Raw genomic sequence first — 22,908 nt, 5'->3', positions numbered from 1 at the left:
CCACACATGTGAGGTATCGCTGCGAACGTTAGAGCGAGAGCAATACTTTTGTTCCAGAACGCCTGATGGTGCTCCCTGCATGTTGGGCCTCTGTATGTGGCCACGCTGTGTAAAAGTCTCACACATGTGGTATCGCCATACTCGGGAGGAATAGCAGAATGTGTTTTGGGGTGTAATTTGTGGTATGCATATGCTGTGTGTGAGAAATAACCCGCTAATATGAAAATTTTGTGGAAAAAAAAAATGAAAAAAATCTTGATTTTGCAAAGAATTGTGGGAAAAAATTACAACTTCAAAAAACTCACAATGCCTCTTTCTAAATACATTGGAATGTCTTCTTTCCAAAAAGGGGTCATTTGGGGGGTATTTGTACTTTTCTGGCATGTTAGGGTCTCAAGAAACGAGAGAGGCCGTCAGTACTTCAGATGTGATCAAATTGATCAATTTTCAGTAATTGGTACCATAGCTTGTAGACCCTATAACTTTCACCCAGACTAAATAATGTCCACATTTTTTTTGTTTTGTTACCAAAGATATGTAGCAGTATATATTTTAGGTAAAATTTTTGAAGAAAAATTACTTTTTTGCTAAATTTTATAATAGAAATGAAGAAAAATTCATTTTTTTACAAAATTTTCGTTCTTTTTTCATTTATAGCGAAAAAAATTAAAACCGCAGAGGTGATCAAATACCACCAAAAGAAAGCTCTTTTTGTGGGAAAAAAAGGACAAAAGCTGAAAATTGGTCTGGTTATTAAGGGGGTTTAAGTGCCCAGTGGTCAAGTGGTTAAAAAAAAAACACTAGGGTTTAGTAACTCTTTGACTATTTACCAACAGTAAGACCTTGCCAGTCTCCAAAAATGAGAGGGTTTTGTATTTAAACACTCAGAAAAAAAACAGAAAACACTTATAGCAATGTGTCAGAAAAAAAAAACTTGAATAACAATTCTTGGTATATGAAAGTATCCCCTAGTGTCACCAAAGAGCTCTTTATGATAATTTATGTTGGTATATGAAAAGCAAATGACGTCTAAATGAAAACTGACAAGTTTCTGAAAATCACTTTCTTTCTATTAAATCACAGACTACATGCATTTTGCATTTTATACAAAGCTGTTAAAAATCTGGTTGCTATTGCACCCTTCACTTTGCAATGTATTTTTTTTTTTATTCTTCGTGTTTATTTATGTATTTAACAATTTACAGCCTATTAAGCATATACTGTAGCACATATTTTTTTTATGTAATTTATGTTTTTTAATCAATTATATAATTATTGCTGTGAATAGTAAATATAGACTGGTGGAGGAGAGTCACCATGGTTCAATATTACAAATAGGGAATATTTACATCAGGAATTTGGAAACATTGGAGGACCTACCCTCTCATCAAATATATGGGAAATTTTATTCATCTTCTGCATATACCATCATTGCATTATTGAACCATCCACTATTGTGTATATTGGTGCAATTTTGTTTCACTATCAGCACTTTTTATACAGTTTTTTGCACTGAGTTGCAGTTCATTTGCATCATTCAGAAATACTATATTTGCACAGCAGCACTTTATTTATTGATTTTTTAGATCACTTGTATATATTTAATCTTTTTCACATGTGTATTATAATTGCCGCTTGTTATTTATTATATAGCACTTTATCACCTTATTGCACGGTGAGAGGACCGTTTGTATTTATTTACTCTAGCGCAAAATCATTTATTTATTTATTTATTCATGTTTTATGTGTTTAGTGAACACTATTAGATTTAGTAGCTTTTGTTTTTTAGTTCCCTCACGTTTTATATATACTCACTAGTAGCGCGAGAGATCTTCTATATTTATTATGTATCCAGAGATATATCTTGACTGTTGGTATGTACAAAAATACTTTCACTAAAGAATTATAATTAAAAAAAAGTGCACTAATGCACATAAATATACTGCGTTAAAGTGCAGTAACGCACTGATATATACTGCGCTTAATGTGCATAAACGCACTGATATATACTGCGTTAAACTGCAGTAATGCACTGATATATACTGTGTTAAACGTATAGTAACACACTGATATGTACTGCGTTAAATGTTCAGTAACACACTGATACTGTATATACTGCATTTAAGGTACAGTAACACACTGATATATACTGTTTTGAATGTGCAGTTACGCATGAATTTATACTGCATTAAAAGTGCAGTAACGCACTCAAATATCCTGCGTTAAACTTGCAGTAACAGACTGATATATACTGTGCTAAACGTGCAGAAATGCACTGATATATACTGTGTTAAACGTGAAGTAATGCACTGATATATACTGGAGGTCATTTACTAAAGGAAAATCCACTTTGCACTACAAGTGCACTGCAGTAAGTGCAGTCGCTGTAGATCGCTGTAGATCTAAGAGGAAGATCTGAAATGAGGGGAAGCTCTGCTGATTTCATCATCCAATCATGTGCAACGTAAAATGCCTTTTTTTATTTTCCTTGCATGCCCCCCACAGATCTACAGCAACTGCACCTCCAAGTGCACTTTCAGTGCAAAGTGGATTTGCCTTTAGTAAATAACCCCCACTGTGTTAAACGTATAGTAACACACTGATATATACCGCATTAAATGTGCATTAATGCACTGATATATACTGCGTTAAGTGCGCACACAGTAAAGCACTGATATGTACCACGTCAAATGTGCAGTAACGCACTGATACTGTATATGCTGCGTTAAAGGTATGGTAACGCAATGATATATACTGCATTAATCGTGCAGTTACGCACTGATCTATACTGCGTTAAATGTGCAGTAATGCACTGATATATACTGCAGGAAACCTTCCCCGACAAATTAAACTCAAGCCCCGTACACACGACCAGTTTCCTCGGCAGAATTCAGCTTCCGACCGAGTTTCTGGCTGAATTCTGCCGAGGAAACTGGTCGTGTGTACACTTTCAGCCGAGGAAGCCGACGAGGAGCTCGACGAGGAAATAGAGAACATGTTCTCTATTTCCTCGTTGTTCTATGGGAGCTCTCGTCCCGCCGAGCTCCTCGGCGGCTTCAGGGCTGAACTGGCCGAGGAACTCGATGTGTTTGGCACGTCGAGTTCCTCGGCCGTGTGTACGAGGCTTTAGATTTATTAAAAACAACAATGTTATTATCATGTCACAGCTGGCATATGATGGGAAGAACATTCATTTATCACTGTATGTACTAAAATATTAACCTTTTGGCGAACCTTTGTTCAACTGCCTCTAAAAGGGCACATCCAATATACAGGATAGTATTGGAAATGAATACCACTGCATCCTCATGTCTGGTAATGTTAGGAATAGTTTGTTGGGATTACAGTTATAAACCATGTGGAAACATGCATGAGTTAGGATGCCGTAAATTGGGGAGGAACATTTTTATTAAGATTGCATATACAAAGAGATAACAATTAAATATTATAATTGCCATTGCTTGTGTCCTATGCATGGAGTTTAAATTCTGTAATAAAGTAAAAGTAGAAGTACATTTAGCCTTATACTATTCATAGTATAGTTTAGTTAGTAGACGTTAGAAAATGTAATAAATTCAATTACCAGTAATTGTTAAACACGGAAAAATAACATTTATACCTTCTCTATATATTTTGACTAAATTTATTTCTGGCTTATTTCCATAAAAATAATAATAGAGATTTTTATCAGAATGGGTCTATATCTGTATTAGAGATTGTTCAATCAATAAAAATATTTTTTACAGTTACTTTTCATCCCAATTCGTAAATGAAATACAACAGTCCAAATATAAAGGTTTTGCTACACCTACACATTACCTGGATTTTAAAACTCAACTGAAAGCTCCTCTAAAACTTGGAATGTCATAAATGTATTAATAGAAAATGTAAGTAAGTTACCTGAACTTGAACTTAAATTTGACTCAGATTAGAGTGATTTACTCTGAGCAAATGTTTGCTATAGCTGGCTGATCCAATAGGCAAGTTAGTCTGCTCCATCAGTGAACTGGTTAACCCATTATATCCCTGATTAACAAGTACATGGAATCTATTGGAAATCCCACATTCATTCTGTCATAGTGGCTGAGTTAGATGCCAAGATTCCCTGCCCACCTTTAAAATCATTGCTCAAAAAGAAAAAAATATATATTTTATTTTCTCAAGACTTAATCCATCTATTCAACAGATTAGCTATTTAGGCTTGCATTTACTTATCTTTATACACTGACTTCAATAATGATTAGTGATTACCTAATTATCAATTGACTTAAAAAAAAAAGGAATTAATTATAAGTAGCAGCAGGATTCACAGTATTTGCAAAATTAATAGAGCTCAGCAGCATTTGAAATATGGGGTCGCCAACTGATAAAACAAGTGCATAATTGGAGGCTCACATGTTTCCAAGGCTGTATTCAGGCAAAATTCAAAGAAGCTTACAAAATGTTTTCTTTGTGAGTATCTTCCAATAGTACTCAACTGTGTTGTTGCAATATTTCTTGTGCTTCTTTTTTCATGTAGATTATTTGTCTGACATTCTGTGTTGTGGTGCTAAACATAGCCAGAGTAAAAATGCAAGCATGGTTACCTTCAAAGCAGCTCTGTTTGAAAAAGCCATGTGGACATAAACTTCTCTGTTATTCAGAAAATGATAAGTAGTTTGTGGTCATATATTTGCCTATCACACAAAGCTGACTGGAAGGTGACCTTGGAAGCAACTGCATCCACTCTGTGTGTAAAGGTCTTGTGCAATTTTCACAGTAGATATGATTCGTGGCTATGAATTTCAAATAAAAATAAGTTCTGGTTTAATTTTATGAAACATTGATACATATCTAACAAAATGTGTGTAATGCTCATCACTGTGCAATTTATGTTATTTGTAAATAGGTTCTATATCCATTAGGTTTATTATACATTTTTATTTTAAGGTACATTACAGTTCTCTAGATCAAAATTGCTATGGTCCTAATGCAGTAATATGTGTGTTACAGAAACTGAAAAGTTATATTAGTAAAATCCACATATAGCATTTTTATTGTACTATTACTGGTTCAAAGATAAATACAAGACCAGCTACTTGGAAGAGTTTTATATCTCCTAAAGTCACAGAATAAGTCACAATTACTGGACACTAATGTACTTCTAATCTGTGTCGGCAGACACGCATTTTCCAAAACAAGCTCTCGACTATCATTGCAAACATCATTATTATTTAGGCCAAAGTCCTATGCACAGAAAACTATTAATATTTTATGCTCTTTATATTGTACATATTAATACAATTTATTTTTTAATCATATGTACCATCTTATTTTTTTTTGTTTGTTTTTTGTTTCAGCACTACTAGTACTACTACATATCACTGCTAAACATTAACAAGAAAAGCAAGATCATAGGTCTAATAGGCCCTTAAAGTTGTCAAACCTTTAGTCAAAAATGGGCCAGATTCAAGTAGAAGTGCGGCGGCGTAACGTATCGTAGATACGCGTAAGTCCGCGTAATTCAAAGGGGCGTATGCCATTTAAATAAGGCGTGCTCCCGCACCGGACCTACTGCGCATGCTCCCTTTTGAAATACCCGCCGTGCTTTGCGTGAAGTGACGTAATTTTTTCGAACGGCGACGCGCGTAGCATAATTCCGTATTCCCGGACGGCTTGCGCAAACAACGGAATTTTTACATTTTGACGCGGGAACGACGGCCATACTTTATACAGCACATACATGTGCTGTGTAAAGTTAAGGCACCCAAAAGACTAACTTTGCGACGGGAAACTCCGAACGCGAAAAACCGTCATGGAACGCCGTAACTCCTAATTTGCATACCCGACGCAGGTTTACGACGCAAACTCCCCCCAGCGGTGGCCGCGGTACTGCATCCTAAAATACGACAGTGTAAAGCAATTACACCTGTCGGATCTTAGGGATATCTATGCGTAACTGATTCTATGAATCAGTCGCATAGATACTCTGAGAGATACGACGGAGTATCTGAGATACTCCGTCGTATCTCAGCTGTGAATCTGGCCCAATGTGTATACGTTTGAAAATGTTTGGACTATTTCCTCACATGTATTGTTTATTTTATATGAAATTGATTGCCATTTGGTTATCATATAAGCTGCATGCTAGCTACAAACTAAAACTAACGTGTACTGAGAAAACTAGTACCGTATTTGCCGGCGTATAAGACGACTGGGCGTATAAGACGACCCCCTAATTTTCCAGCCAAAATGTTGGTTTTGGGATATACTCACCGGATAAGACTACCCCCTTTCTACTAGTCATGCCTCGCCTCACGGTGCCACCATTACATGCCAGACTGTGCCACTACATGCCAGACTGTGCCCCATTACATGCCAGACTGTGCCCCATTACATGCCAGACTTTGCCCCATTACATTACATTACCCCTCCATTGTGCTGTTCTCCCCGTCCGCACTCCGCTCCGTGTCCCCCCTCGCTGTGCCCTTACCTTATCCTAAGACATGCAGAATCGCGGCCGTACGTTTTTTCAAAAGCCGCTCCTCCTACGTCTTCTGTTCCGTGATAGGCGGAACAGTCAGCTTCCCAGGAGGCACTGTGTTCAGTGTTCGCCTATCACGGAGGCCCTCTCGCCTGAGGACGAGAGGGCCTTCATGATAGGCAGACACTAAACACAGGACGAGAGGGCCTCCTTGATAGGCGGACACTGAACACAGTGCCTCCTGGGAAGCTAAGTTTTCCGCCTATCACGGAACAGAAGACGTAGAAGGCGCGGCTTTTGAAAAAACATACGGCCGCGGTTCTCTGCATGTCTTTAAGATAAGGTAAGGTTAGGTTACCGGCGTATACCGGAAAATACGGTAAGGGCTGCATGCTTACATCTAGCTTTAACCCTTTCTGAGTCACTTACCTGCAATTAGTCTGGATCCAGTGAACTTATACCTTTTACAGGTTGTAAATCAGATATGATAAAAGTCATATATTTGGGTTTACAGTCAGGCATTTAACATTTTAAAAAAAGGTAAGCAATGGCATTGTATTTTCTTTAATGTGGGGTTCTTTTAAGGGAACAGTGTATTTTTATCTCCAATAAGTTGACTGAATGTTTGAAATTAGTACTAGTTTACTGAAGCTTGACTAAATCTACTAACATTTTTAATGAAAACTGGTATCATTGCAATTAAAGGGTCACTAAAGGATTTTTTTTTTAGCTAAATAGCTTCCTTTACCTTACTGTAATCCTGGTTTCATGTCTTCATTGTTTGTTTTTGCTCTGATGTTGCTGTAATTGTTCTCTGTTCTGGACACTTCCTGGTTGTCTGTTTCCTGATGACCACAGTACTGGGAGATTTTAGTTTCATTTTCCAAACCATCACTGCTCTATGGCTCTGTACATGCACACAGGCAGGATAACGTGCAAAAACGAAACTAAATGCAAAAACGAAAGTAGATGCAAAAACGAAACTACAGGTACATTATTTGATTGATTTTTATCTATTTTTAATCAATTTTAAAAGAACTGAAAGCTGCAGGGCTTGTCTGCAGGATCCACTGATTAGGGGTGCAATGCTTTGTGAGCTCCCGTAAGAAAAATTATAAATGCATTTTTTAAAAATATGTGCAATTATAATGTTTTCCCAAAATTTTAACTTAGCCTTTAAAGCTTAACTCCGAACTCAGATACTCCCTTACCCACTCTTCTCCTGTGAAAAGTCCTGCAACCAAGAAAAAAAAGCAATATACATAGCTCTTTTCCAGGTTGTTTTAGCCATGTTCAGTCATTTCACAGATCTTCTTGATCCCACTCTTCCTCCAGTGAGCAGATCCTTATGTTGTGTCACTCCCTGCGTCATTAATGATGTTATATAGCTCTCTGCAACATGCTCCTGTAATTCCAACCTTTGATGCCCTGGTGTTTGGGTTGGGCTCAGCCCTTCCTTCTCTCTGTGCTGGCAGCTCAGCTGTCAGCTAATTGCCAGCTCCCATGTCTCCACATTGATCCACCTGTTGATGATCCTGTTCATCAGCTCTGCCTACTTAAAGCCTTCTAGTTCATTTGCTCTTTGCCTGTGTTAACATCACAAGAGACTTTCTCCTGCGTTCCTGTTGAAGATCTGCTTGACTACATTCCCTCTGGCTACAGATCCTGCTTGCTGAACCACTACCTTTATCCCTGGCTCTTGGACATTAGCTTGACCGACTACCCGATCCGGTTACTGAACTCTGGCTATGTTTTGAATCTCTAAAATGCATGGCACTGGGTATTAAACAACTAAAATCCTTTACATTTGAACAGCCCCATGAATAAATAGCAGTTTTGGCTGCTGTGTGCTGGCTGACACTCATTTATCTGCTCCATGGTGGGAACAGTGAGTGTCAGTAGGAGCGCAGTACAAAACAATGCCCCAGTCATCTCCTCCCATCCGGGGGGCGTGGCTCGGAGGGGAGGATAAACTAATGACACACAGATGGAGCGTCATCCCCATCTGCAGATCTGTCATTAGTGGGCGGGCGGAGCTACACTTTATAACTCCGGAGGGTGCATTGGACTAGCACGCTCTTAGAAAAAGTCCGAACGGACGAAACGTCAGAGCGCTGCTATCCAGCAACCCGACCGGAAGCGACGTTTTTGCGCTCCACTGAGTAAAAACTGCAGGAAAGTCTCCAGAGCGGTCTTCAGGGGTCCACGTCTAAACAGTGAGAGTTGCAAAAAAACATCTACATTATCTACATTATTATACATTTGCCTGGCTATTTACTCTGTCTGGTACGCATGTTTTATAGGGGGACTGGTGTATATATGTTTTGGGGTGACATTAAAGCTTTTAAAAACAATACTGCACTATATGGATTTTTCCTTCCCTTATACACCTGTGGATACTATACCTGGAGAGTGAAAACCCAAACCGTGATCAAGAAGTGAGAGGGGTATGCTGTTTTAAACATCTGAAGGTGACATGTGAGGCGATATATATTGAAATGCTATTTTAAAGAAACCGTCTGGTGAGTGTTTCCCCCGAAGGGGACCCTATATCCCCCCACGTGGTGAATGCCTTTTGGTGATTGGAGCACATACTGTTGTTACATCTGATCTGGTCATCACACACAGCTTTTTCTCATCAAACCAGGGGTTTGCAGCACTGCTGCAGGACTACTAACAAGCTCTGTGCGGGCTGGTTTTATATTTCTGCTTTATCAAGTGACTTTTATATTTTAAGCAGCTGCTTTTTTATTGTTTATATTTTCTTTTATCCGGACAGATTTTGATTTGCTTGGACTTGTTTGTGTTATCCTAAAGCGCAGGGTTGTACTATCAATAGAGAGCCAGTGAATAGTACTTTTGTATACTATGTTTTGAATACGCTTACTCTGTTTACCTTTTATTTTTATTATTAAACAAGTGTGATTTAACTGTACTTCTGTCTCGGTCTGATTCATGCTTTCTGACACCTGGGCCTTACAAGAAGTGGGTTGAGAGATGATTGGCATCATTCAACCTAGAAGTGATGTCATGCATAGGAGTATGAATGACGAGTCTGCAGGGGACAATACCTAAAATTGGCTGAACATAACAGTTGGAACAGCTTGAAATTAGGGATCCACTAATTATTTTATTGCTTAAGGTAGAATTAGACTTTGGATTAGTAAGTGTAGCGCCCTGCTCCTGTTGAACAGGCACTGCTGTAAATTTAGAGGGGGTCTGAGTCGTTATTTGGTTCGGACAACTGTAATTGTGGGCAATTTAGCCTCTATTCCAGCCATGGCTGTGCTGGTAGTTTCCACCATTGTTTGCCTGGGGGTATCGTTATCACTCCAGACCCAGGGTGGCAGCAGCAAAGTCAGGGTGTATTGGCTGTCCCCCTCAGCAGCGAATCACGCTGTGCATGCTGGGAGGGGTACTTAAGGGACAGATGCCATTGAAGGGGGTCTGTCGTCCCACGCGCCTTGTGGCCCACCTGGCCTGGGGTGCGTGCTTCTGAATCCTGACTCCGGGACCACGTTGGTCCAGGGTTGCGGTTTTTGCCTGGTAGGCCCAGTAGTCAGACTGGGTCTGCATTTGCAAGGTGACCCTGTGCTGTCTGTACTGTGGGAATAAGCCAATTGATGAAGGGAGCCAGGGGAGGACCTATCCTGGAGAGGACCATGCAAAAGGCTGGTATCTTGGGAGAAGGCCTGGAAACTTCATCGAAGGATGCACCATACTCTGAGAGACTTGATGGTGTTCGCCTGTCAGAACTAAGTTTTACAAAGTTAATCTGGAGAGATCCGGGTGCTGAATCCTGTGACAGAGGATTTTGAACCAAAAGTGTCTCCTTATAGAGGAAGGTCTGTGGCAGAGACTGTACTTTATTCCGTGTGTCATTCCGGCTGCTGGGCCAGTGAGGGGGACCTATCCGGGTGAGCAATACCCACTCTGGCTAGGGTGGCAACGAGAACTGTTTGCTGGAAGCAGGAGTGTTTCCTATTTGTGATTATACACCTGAACCTATTTACCTACCCTTCCACCCCTCTAACTTCTTTTCTACTAAGTTCTACAAATAAATCCTAGAAAAAGAAGCTTATCGTGTGGACATTGGAATTCTTTAAACTCTCTTTATCACCCTGTACAGCGAGAAGATAGAGGTGACGTGCCACCCAAAAATACTCAGCAGCACCTTCAAGGGTAGTGCTACATACAGTAAGTATATAAGGTAGACAGAAAAAAGTGATTTCTCATGCTAGATAGATCCCTTTAAAAAAAATTATATTTTACAACATTTTAATTAGAGAAAACACAGATATGAGAGATAATAAAGCTGCACACCTGGAAAAATTACAATATGGCATGGTTCCCCCAAGGGTTTTTTTTTTTTTTTTGCAGAAAATTTAAAAATCAGGAAGGGATAACTATTGATAAAAAATCTTTATTGTACCAAAATAAATTTCAATAACATGTATTAGTTAAAATATGAACTCTGGTTATACAATACAAAACACCTTTCATAATATATAGCAATATTAGCACAGTAGAGCAAAACATTACATTACAGAATGCCAGCCACATTGATACTCCAATACGTTTCGACCCGAACAGTCATGGTCTTCCTCAAGGGGAATATTTACTCTAAAAAATATATATATATATAAAAAAAATCAGAATTCAAAGGGTTTCGTGATGCACAAACATCGGTGTACACAGCAATGGTATGTTTAGCTAAATTTATCCTGAAAACATGTCTAACTAATGTGACTGTATTGTTGGTAATATGATTGTTACTTATTATTAATGTTTATTTATTTTGTTATTATTACATTTAATGCAAGCACATTTGTTTTAAATGAATGTAATTCAATACATTATCCCATACATTATCCCATAACATTATCCCATAACAAGGATAGGAAAATAGTTAAATGTTTGTTTATTTAATTTCTATTTTGCTTGTTTAATTTAAAGGCATCATTTAAGTTAATATTAAATTAAACGTAAAATTAGGTGAAACATAACAGTAACATTTTTGTTGTGAACTGAGTTCAGTGACATTTTATTTTGTTAATACTGGTTCATGCTTTTTATGCTGGCCAAGAAGGAGAATAAAATGTCCTTGATTCCTCCTTTATCTCAAGGATTAAAAAGAAAACATCAGGATGCACATGTAAACTCATTGTAATTTGCTGAGCTGCATGTAACCCTTTTTGCATTTATAACTATAATTGCTTCCATACAGCAAAAATGTATTTTAAATGACACCATGCAGTACAAGGACAAGCTATGTACTGTATACAAGGCTTTTGAAAGTGTTTTGTGCGAACGAAGACCTTGTACAGAAGGCAGCTTGAATTGTATCTGCCAATCAATTATCAAAGATAAAAGATTGAATTTCTCATAAATTTAATTTTAACGTTAACTGAAATGTGATGCCCTAGGTGCTGTCATGTTAGCATAATCAATTTAAACACTTCTTTAAGATGCTGAAAAACTAAATATTCCCAAAAAGGAAAGCTTGAAGACACACTATTTACATACAGTATGTGTAAGATGCAAAAGCAAAACACCACAATACAAAGTGCATTATGTTATCAAAAAGACATTGCTATATGAAAAATAAATATATTAATCTATTACTGATCCAATAAAATAGTATCACTATCAGTGTTGCTCAAGAATATTCGTATTGCGAATATTCGTTACGAATATTGCATATTCGAGTATTCGCGAATAACTCGAATATCGCGGTCAAAATTCGCTATTACGAATATTCGTATTTTTTCAAATTTATTTTTAAAACAGATCACATCCTAGTGATCTCCATCGACGTCTAAAAGCATTGCTGGTATGATTAGAGACCCTGGGCCGAATAGCTGAGGCGATCCTTTTATGTTGACGAATATTCGCTTTCGCGAATATTCGTATTACGAATATTTGCGAATACTTTCTCCGCCCTTCTTTTGCATCAGAGCCAATCAGAGCTCTCCTACCACAGTTGTCAGAGGTTAGCAACCTCCATAGCAACCAATAGGAACCTGCCTGCACGACCAGTATATAAGATCACTCCCAGCAGTATTTCAGTGCAGATTCACAAGGTGGCTAGAGTGGAGTGTTTCTGTGCGTTTTCCAGTGTATTGCGATCTTAGAGCTTATAGCATTGTGCTTCCTATAGTGCTTTCAGTTCTGAGTTTCCTGCTTCTATAACCAACTGCTTTTTTCAAAGCAAAAGACCCAACAGCTTTTCTAAAAGCTCAGATTTGTGTTGTTTTGTCCAGGTTAGTGTAGCTTAGTGTTAGATAGATTTCTGTGTAGTTAGTGTAAGTGTACATTTCTTTAAGGTAGCTTAGTTTAGTGTGTGTTTAGTCTCTGGCAAAGATCCAGGAAATGATCTCCGTTCTCGCGTGTTCTTAGCGCGCATGCGCGGACGAGAATTTCGCAATCAATTTCGCATTAGCAAAATTTCGCAATTTTTTTTTTATATAAAATATCACAAATATTCTATTTTAACGAATATTTCACGAATATTCGTCTATATATTCGTGATATATCGCGAAATCGAATATGGCGAATTCCGCTCAACACTAATCACTATAAGTTTCCATTAGGAATAAACATAAAAGAAATGAAATGAAAGTAAATGAAAGTACTATTATCAACTAGTACTGAGTAAAGAGTAAAGACGAGTAAAGTGAGCTTTCATTTATCTAAAATAGTAGCAACAAAAAAAAAACCTGGAGATTTAGGCATAATTTTGCTATTTTGCTATTTTGCCACAATGCATTGGAATCAACCAGGGAAGGTAAAGGTGGTTTTTGGTAAGTTGTGGCAAGTTGTGGCAAGGGGTAATAAATAGATTTTGTGAGTTAATAAAGTTTCCTTCAAATATCTAGGACCTGTTACTCAGAGAAAGAAAAAAATGATGAAAAAGTAGAGTACACAAATAGAAAAATCTGAAAAAGGGAAACAACACAAATCAAAATAATACTTAGTGCTAGTTCACACCAGACACAGTTCCATTCAGTTCCATGCGTTTTTTTCTACACAAAATGCATGCACAGTGTTTTCCATGTATTCCAAGTTCATACCATGCAGTCAGGTTCCAGTCAGATTCTGCACCGGAAACTGACTGCATTGTGTGAACTAGAGCCATTGGAATACATGGAAAACACTGTGCATGCATTTTTAGTGCAGAAAAATGCGCACGTAACTGTACAGAACTGCGTCTGGTGTGTACTGGCCCTAAATAAAAGTTAAATGCTCACAAAATAACCTAGGAAACAGATCCTTTAAATTAAAATAATACATTTCTTACATCATATTTAACCTAAACAGTTTAATGACATTCAGAGTTTCTACTACTGTAAAATTTATTCGATGGCATAAATGGTAATTTTGTAAAAAATCTAACTTTTTTTTTTTACCATATAAAGTAAATAAGCCACAGAAGCAGCTACATTAAGTTAGCTAAGGGAGGAATTAGAAAAATTAAACCAGAAGCTAAAATAATAATAATCTATCCACCGTACCCATAAAAAAGCATTTTTTTTATCTTTTTTATTTTATTTACCAACTTTCTTTTTATCTTTGTCATTGTGATGCAACTTCTTGTACACTGGGAAGTGAAGCAATTTATATTTTGCTTACTGACAATAGCAAAGGACAAAGAGAACTTGCTTACCTCCTTCTTTACCACAGAGGGCTATTACCTGTGGAGTAGGAAAAAGGAACTCACCCCAAAGAGCAAATCAGTAGTGTGATGATGTCTTTGTAGCATTCCCTCTTCCTTCTCTGAGGTATTTGCCATCACTATCTGCTAACAGTATCCAGGCAAAACTTTTCTTGTGCACCTGCGCCCCTTTACCTTACCAAGCTGCTGCACCAAGCACTTATGGTGTTTGAAACTCGCAACCTTTATATGCAGTGGTATGCTTAATAAAAAACAATAAAACTCACCCAAAAAAAATCTCAATAGTGCAAACCTATGTAAATATAATAGACTACAATCCAATATCCAAAAAGGTGTATACACAATTCTTAAACATGAACAGAAATCTAAAGATTAAAGTGCTTCAGAAGTGCATAATAAAACATTTGTGCTTAGTGTCCTTTTACTCAAAACAAAGTGTGTACTTGTGCAAAAGAGTGCTATGCGCATATGAATGAGCTGCTTTGCCTCTGGTGTCCACGCAGCACACTTTTATTTTAAACGGTTTTACGCCATGAGCTTTTATCTGCCCTGTGATATGTTTTTGCAGGAAATGCAGTGTGGATGGTAAGGTAACCTGGAGGAGGAAGAGTGTGGACAGCATCCTAATTTATTTGGATTGAGCACTTAAAGGATTTGCACTTATGGACATATCTTTTGAAAAACAAAAAGGGGGAGTAAAAATATACAGTAAGTTTTCTAGGGTGTGGAGTCTGGTGCATGAAGTGAAAACCACACTGGGGATATGGAATAAAAGAGTGTGATGAAGACATAGGCCCGGATTCACAAAGCACTTGCGCCGACGTATCTCCAGATACGCCACGTAAGTGCAAATATGCGCCGTCGTATCTGTGCACCATACCCATAAACTAAGATACGCCTAAAAACAGGCTTAATTCCGCCAACGTAACTTGCCTACGCTGGCGTAGGGTGGACGCACATTTACGCTGGCCGCATGGTGGCGCTGCCATTGATTAGCCATTCAAATATGCAAATTAGGAAAATATGGCGATTCACAAACCTGCGCTCGCCCAACGCAGGCTACGAGAGGTGCGCATAAGTTGTACGTCCGGCGTAAAGTTAAGCCCCATAAAGGAGGTGTAACTCAGCAGCAGACATGTAAAGGTCTGCATCAGGGAACAGAAGCCGGCGGTTTTTACGTAGTTTACGTTGGACGTGTGTCTGGATGGGCGTAGATTACATTCATGGCGTAGGCAGTGATCCTGCGTATCTTTGGTTGTTCCAACGTGGTTATGCGCATGCGCACGGGGATGCGTCCACAACACGATGCATGCACAGTACGTTCTGGCTCTCAAACTATCATTTGCATGGGGTCATGCCTCATTGGCATGGGTTTGCATGGCTCACGCCCACTTCCACCTACGCCGACTTACGCCTTCGAAACCCAGCGCAGTTTAGGCAGCGTTGGCTTTGTGAATTCCATGCTTGCCTCTCTGCGCTGCGTCGGCGTAGCGCACAGGAGATACGCTACGGCAGCATGAATGTGCGTCGCTGTCTGTGAATCCGGGTCATAGTATAAATGTGTGCTGCGGGGACACCAAAAGGAAAGCAGCTGATTTAAAGGTGTGGGGATTTTTTTTTAAAGCAGAGGACACTTTTATGCCTTTACTTTGCACAAAAAAATTTATATATATACCAGTATATATATATATATATATATATATATATATATATATATATCAGAGTTTACTTCTTCAAAATCAGTCACTGACTGCTTTGAGGGGGAGTACCACTGCTAAAACCGATGTATCGCAAAATTCTGCTGTGTTCATAGTCACAACCTGTCCGCTATACTGCCATGGGCAATTTGCATTTCGGCTTATTGTGCTTAGATAGTATACAGCCAATGGCCTTACTGGCCGTAAATGTTCTTGGGGCCATATGACTGGCCAGGTAATAGGAATATAAGTATAGGTACATTACCCGTGTGGAATCCTGCACTTCGACAGTTCACTCTCCTGTATATTTAATCCTGCAAGTAGGTCGATACTCCACACCCTATGGTCATGAAAGTCATCCTCAATTTGCTGCCTGCACATTCCCCAGTCCCCATAGCTGCCTCACCATTCTTGGCCTACAATGGCTCCCTTCTGAGACATGCTGGATACAGAGTCACGTGACGCTGATGATGTCAACACGTTTTGCTTTGGGATCGCGTAACTTCGTCTGGATGTTGGGGCGGTTCACTGACTTGGTTGGCTAGTATCTATCCCCGATTTCAATTATTATTATTTATTTTTTTTACTTTCAAAGATTTTATTAATTTTCACAAAAGTAACAGAGCATATTGATGTGATGACATGGAAAACATAAAGATAACATCTATAGAGACTGAATTAGAGAGTATGACTGGAGTATTAGGTCTGTAAAGAGGATATTGAGAAGCTGGTATGTGAAACATAATAAAAGTTTAGGAATAGGGTGACCAAAAATGGTGACAAGGTCCTGCCCACCAAATGCACCTCTAAGGGGAGTATGCTGTGCAGGATAGGAGCGCGCCTTGTTCTCTGAAGACCAGCCAGCATATAGATAAAGCAAAGCATACAGAATACGAAACAAGACATTGTCCTATACCCATAATCTGTTTTGGCGTTTGAAAAACATAGGAGTAAAAATGTCTCATGGAGAAAGTATCATCATCGTATATCGAGAACAGAACTACAATACAGGGAAGAATGGAGACCTGGGGGAGTTTCCAGGCTTTGGCTATGGAAATTTTGGAACCTAGAGAGAATGAAGAAGATACGTTTTTGAGAGTATTTTGAAACCTTAGGGATGTGGAAGTTTAGGAGGGCTGTTGTAGTAGACTTGGGAATCGAGAACACCATTACTTTGGATATTATTTGGAAGATCTTGCTCCAAAAGCTTCTGATTTTGGGACATTCCCACCATACGTGTAACGTGGATCCCATCACCTGACACCTTCTGAAACATAGAGGGGACACTAATGGGAAGATATTGGAGAGTCTTGACGGAGTCATGTACCATGTGGTGAGGACTTTAAGGCTTTAGGGAGATATTGAGGGTGCCCTTATAAGATCTGGAGAAGGCCCTATGCCATGTGTTCAGGTCCAATTGTTCCTGGAGGTCAGTTTCCCAAGCTAGCATGTAAGAGGACCTCGACTGGGTTTGAGCAAGTGACGAGTAAATTAAGGAAATGCTTCCCCTTTCCTCTATGACCTGACCACACCATCGTTTGTAGCTTGTTATTTGAGGGGGGTTAGGTTTTCGTCGAACAGGAAATCAGATATTTGCCGGAACCTGAACCATTCCGAGGTAGATCCAGTTTGTTAATACAGTAGGCAAGCAAGGTGAAAAAGTGCCCAATCCGGTACATCCCCTTATTCAACAACCACTTGAAGGCTTAAATTTCCATTCCTGGGCAAAAGTCCAGATTATGGAATAGGTGAGCCAGGGGCATGCTATCGGACACCAGAGATGTGGACTGTTTGAGCCTACCTATAGGGCTACAGTGTAGGAAAGGGAGGGGGATAGGATGGAAGGGCGATTTGAGGGTGGACACTAGGGATGAGCTTCAAGTTCGAGTCAAACTCATGTTCGACTCGAACATTGCCTGTTCGCCTGTTTAGCGAACAACGAACAATTAGGGGTGTTCGCGGCAAATTCGAAATGCCGCGGAACACCCTGTTAAAGTCTATGGGAGAAATCTAAAGTGCTAATTTTAAAGGCTAATATGCAATTTATTGTGCTAAAAAGTGTTTGGGGACCTGGGTCCTGCCCCAGGGGACATGTATCAATGAAGTTTTTTCGGGAGCAGTGAATTTAATAATGCTAAAAGTGAAACAATAAAAGTGAAATATTACTTTCAATTTCGTACCTGGGGGGGGGGGGTGTAAAGTTAGCATGTGAAATAGCACATGTTTCCAGCACATAGAACTGTCTCTGCACAAAATGTCATTTCTGAAAGGAAAAAAAGTCTTTAAAAACCAGACTTGCGGCTATAATGAATTGTCGGCTCTGGCAATTCAGAGCGAATTCATTCATAAAAAAAAGGTCAGGTCTGGAATGGATATTAAGGGGAACCCCGCCGTCAATTTAAAAAAAAATGACGTGGGGTTCCCCCCAAATATCCATCCAGACCCTTCAGGTCTGGTGTGGATTTTAAGGGGAACTCCACCCCAATTTTTTAAAAAAATGGTGTGGAGTTCCCCCAAAAATTCACACCAGACCCCTTATCCGAGCACGTTAACCTGGACGGCCGCAGAAAAGAGGGGGGGACAGAGTGCGCCCCCCCTCTCCTGAACCGTACCAGGCCACATGCCCTCAACATGGGGAGGATGTCCCCATGTTGATGGGGAGGAGGGTCTCATCCCCACAACCCTTGCCCGTTGGTTGTGGGGGTTTGCGGGCGGTTTGCGAAGTCTTCCCCCTTCCTGGGCTTCCCCAGTGACGTAGCAGAGGGTTTGTCAGAGGGTGCGGGGTCACGTGACATGTGGCCCCGCCTCCCCTATATAAGAAAAGTCACAGCTTCAGCCGCGTCATTCGTTGGGCTGTGTCCAGCGGTGAGAGGAGGTCGGCGATGCTGCGCTCTGGGTGGATGGATCTTCTCATCGCTGGACCGGAGATCACCCGCACCCGTCGCTGGATACAGACAATGTTGGAGCAGGAAGCCGGGACCGAGAGTGGATTATCACCGATTGTTTTTTTAATTTTTTTTTTTATTAATAAAGGACTTTTTTCTACGGTGTGTGTGTGTGTGTGTTTTTTACAACTATTTACACTTCCTTTGTGAAATGGTAGGGGTACAATGTACCCCATTACCAAATTCACATAGGGGGGCCAGGATCTGGGGGTCCCCTTTGTTAAAGGGGTCTTCCAGATTCTAATAAGCCCCCCGCCCGCAGACCTCCACAACCACCGTGCAAGGGTTGTGGGGATGAGGCCCTTGTCCCCATCAACATGGGGACATCCTCCCCATGTTGAGGGCATGTGGCCTGGTACGGTTCAGGAAATGGGGGGGCCGCACTCTGTCCCCTCCTCTTTTCTGCGGCCGGCCAGGTTAACGTGCTCGGATAAGGGGTCTGGTGTGAATTTTTGGGGGAACTCCACGCCATTTTTTTTTAAATTTGGGGTGGAGTTCCCCTTAAAATCCACACCAGACCTGAAGGGTCTGGAATTGATATTTGGGGGGAACCCCACATAATTTTTTTTTTAAATTGACGGTGGGGTTCCCCTTAATATCCATTCCAGACCTGAAGGGCCTGGTAATGGAATTTGGGGGGACCCCCACGCTATTTTTTATGAATGAATTCTCTCTGAATTGCCAGAGCCGACAATTCATTATAGCCGCAAGTCCGGTTTTAAAATACTTTTTTTCCTTTCAGAAATGACACTTTGTGCAGGGACAGTTCTATGTACTGGAAACATGCGCTATTTCACATGCTAACTTTACACCCCCCCTAAGTACGAAATTTAAAGTAATATTTCACTTTTATTGTTTCACTTTTAGCATTATTAAATTCACTGCTCCTGAAAAAACGGCCGTTCTTAAAACTTTTTTTGCATTGATACATGTCCCCTGGGACAGGACCTAGGTCCGTAAACACTTTTTAGGACAATAACTTGCATATTAGCCATTAAAATTAGCACTTTATATTTCAAATGTTCGAGTCCCATAGACTTTAACAGGGTTCTAAAGTTCACACGAACATTTGGTGTGTTCGCAAGTTCTGGTGCGAACCGAACAGGGGGGTGTTCAGCTCATCCCTAGTGGACACCATAAGAGATAGTCTAGAGCAGGCATATGCAATTAGCGGACCTCCAGCTGTTGCAGAACTACAAATTCCATGAGGCATAGCAAGACTCTGACATCCACAAGCATGACCCCCAGAGGCAGAGGCATGATGGGATTTGTAGTTTTGCAACAGCTGGAGGTCCGGTAATTGCATATCTCTGGTCTAGAGTGTATGAGGGAGCCGCCTGTTTTTCTTGTTCAATATTTTTATTGAGTTTTACAAGAAAAAACAAACAAAATATAATAAGCAACATATTATGAGATACATATATATATATAATAAGTAAAGACATTTATATAATTACGTAACTCTATGTAACTCAAAACTAACAGAAGAGTAGAAAGAAAACTTAATGAATATCACATAGTTGGATAACAAGTGTGAGGACCCAGTTATGGGTCAAACATTTTTGAGGGTAAAATTCCGTAGAGCATGCCTCCTGACCACTCATTCACCCCAATTGGGCTCAAACTGTGGACGAGTGGGGGCACGATCAGTAAATGTGGGAGTTATTGAAGTAATTGAGTAGTAAATTATGTGTTATAGAAAAAGGGGTATAACACTCTCCTTTTAAATTATACTCTTTATAATGGAGTTTTTATATCTGTCATACCACTGTCTTTGAACTGTGAAAACAGTAAATTGAAAATGGAAATACATTTTTTTTAAATATTGATCAATCAAACCGTCAAAATATAATTCTTTAGTGGTAGGATATGTCTCTTAAAAAAAGAGAGAAATAAGTATCCCTATATTACAGATATAATACAGGGAAAAAAAAAAAAAACGAGATTAACTGACACGTCAGAGTATAACATGCCAACCTAAAGAAAGAGAAAACTTAAAAGCAAACAATCAGTGACAGAGAGGAGGGGAGAGGAAGGGGTACAAGGAAGAATTTCCCAAGGTGATGGCCTGACTCACGATTGAGAAAGACAAATGATTAGCAAAAAGTCTATGTAACCTAGTGTGGTAATAGCAAAGACTGGTCAAAATCAGTGGGGAGGTAGTGTTTAACCCATGGTTGCCAAATCTTACGAAATTTATTTATTTTATTATCTTCTATGGCTGTCGTCTTAGCATATACAAGTGCTGTTCATTATGTGTTTAGTCTCCGCTAGGATTAGGGTTTGGGATTTCCATGCCTTGGCGATAGTTTGCTTAGCTGTTGTGGTAAGTTGAATAAGCAGTTGAAATTGTGTGTGGGTAAGTGTATCATGCTTTAGGTTAAGAAGTGCTGTAGAGGGATCAGGGTGAATTGAGGTTTCTAAGGGTGTAGATGCCATTAAAAAAACATTCTTCCAGAATCCCTGGGCTACTGGACATTGCCACAAAATGTGAAAATGTGTACCTGGTGTTTCACAACCTCTGAAACAATTAATTGGGTATGTGGGGATAAATTTGGCTATTCTAGCAGGTACCAGATACCAACATGCTAAGACTTTATAATTTGTTTCTACGGCAAAACAATTAGGAGAGGAAGATTTAGTGGCTAACCAGATCTTAGACCAATCTTTGGTATCGAACACTCGGCTCATGTCTTGCGCCCATTTAGTAGCATACGAGGGTAAAATTTTGTCAGTGAGCTCATTGAGACGTTGATATATAGTGGAGATTAGTCCTCTAATATGTGGGTCGCTTATACAAATCTGCTCAAATTGTGTCATTTGGTTGAGAGGTGAGCCTGTACTAAGTAATGGTTCGTAGAAATTTTTGATTTGTAAATACCAAAAAAAATCACTTTTAGAAAGGCCAAAGGTTCCACATAGTACAGGGAAGGTATGAATAGTAGTAGCAGAGGTTAGTCTGTATTAGTGAGTCAGGTTACCAGAGGACCAGGTAGAGAATGATCTTGGGAATTTCCAAGCAGGATAAAAAGCTGGATTACTCAAAAATGAAAGTAGGGGATTATGTGGGGATTGAAGGTTATGTGAACTCTTAAATTTGTCCCAAATAGTTAAGGTTTGTTTTGTTATAGGGTTGGTGAGACATATTCTATTGGAAGGACGAAGCCATAGTATGTTGGCCACTAAGATTGGGTCGGTATCCACCGATTCGATAGCTACCCATAAGGGTGTTTCAACTGTAGCATGGTATTTGGGAAGAAGTGCAGCATAAAAATAGGAGGAGAAATTGGGTAATCCTAAACCACCTCTCAATTTATGAAGATAAAGGGTAGATTTGGAAATGCAAGGTTTAGTGGTACCCCAAATAAAGGACATAACTCTCCGTTGAGTGAGTCTTAGAAAATAAGATGGTAACAAAATAATAAACTCTAAATAAATATAGAAATTTTGGCAGTATAGACATCTTTATTGCATTGATCCTTCCCAGCCATGATAGTGTAAGAGAGGTCCATTGTTTCATAAAACCAGAAGTTTGTTTCAGGAGAGGTAAACAATTAGCCGCAAAAAGATTTTTAAGGGAGATACTGAGTTGTATACATAAGTATGGGAGTTGTTTAGGGACCCAATTAAATGGTAAAGAGTCTTGTGCACTTTGGAGTTCTGATTGCGATAGGGAAATATTTAACGCATTTGATTTTGTGGGGTTAACATGAAGTCCTGAAATGTGGGCAAAGTTATCTAATGTAGTGAGTAGATTTGGGGTGGATATATGAGGATGTGATAAGAAGACAAGGATATCATACGCGAAAAGACATATTTTGTGTTGGTGACCACCTAATTCAATAACTTTAATATCGGGATTAGATCTGATTAATTGTGCCAGAGGTTCTATTAGTAAGGCAAAGAGTAACGGAGAGAGGGGGCAACCCTATCTGGTTCCTCTTCTGTTGTCAAACATTGTTGACTTATAACCAGCGTATTTGATGTATGCTCTCGGGTTATTATAGAGGGAAGAAACCCAGGTTAAGAAAGTGTATACCCCATGTATGGCCAAGTGACAGAGTCAAATGCTTTTCTTATGTCTAAAGATATGAGGCAAGCTGGGATGTGTCTAGTTTTCGCGGCATG

This window comes from Rana temporaria, chromosome 1, assembly GCF_905171775.1.
Source record: "Rana temporaria chromosome 1, aRanTem1.1, whole genome shotgun sequence".
In the NCBI taxonomy this organism is placed as follows: Eukaryota; Metazoa; Chordata; class Amphibia; order Anura; family Ranidae; genus Rana; species Rana temporaria.
This window is presented reverse-complemented; position numbering follows the sequence as displayed.